The sequence below is a fragment of the Buceros rhinoceros genome, unplaced genomic scaffold (assembly GCF_000710305.1).
Source record: "Buceros rhinoceros silvestris isolate BGI_N320 unplaced genomic scaffold, ASM71030v1 scaffold14111, whole genome shotgun sequence".
Classification (NCBI taxonomy): domain Eukaryota; kingdom Metazoa; phylum Chordata; class Aves; order Bucerotiformes; family Bucerotidae; genus Buceros; species Buceros rhinoceros.
In genome coordinates, this window is record NW_010396057.1 from 46,579 (window position 1) to 47,115 (window position 537).

A 537-nucleotide genomic window follows, 5' to 3' on the forward strand; every position below is an offset into this window, starting at 1 on the left:
CGCCCCTGCTGTTACAGGGAAACCGACTCTTCTGATGCAGAATGGATTTAAAACTTGTCTTTACCCCGTGTTAATGAAGGTCCCGTTAATGTTTGACGGAGCGTAACCCTCACTTGCGAGGGAGCGGCTCGGCGCAACCGAAGCGGCTCGTGGAGTTGCGGCTGAGCGCTCTCAAGGGGTGTAAACCAAAGTACCTTTCCACGTAAGGTGCTTACAGGGAAACCGACTCTTCTGATGCAGAATGGATTTAAAACTTGTCTTTACCCCGTGTTAATGAAGGTCCCGTTAATGTTTGACGGAGCGTAACCCTCACTTGCGAGGGAGCGGCTCGGCGCAACCGAAGCGGCTCGTGGAGTTGCGGCTGAGCGCTCTCAAGGGGTGTAAACCAAAGTACCTTTCCACGTAAGGTGCTTGTCCGAGTCCAAGGTGTAAAACGCTACTGCTTTCAGTATTGCTTAGTGCCCCTACCATGTCTGGTGTGCCTTATGCCTTACTTTTAGATGAAGATTTTATGAACTGTTTACAAGATGTTTTTCA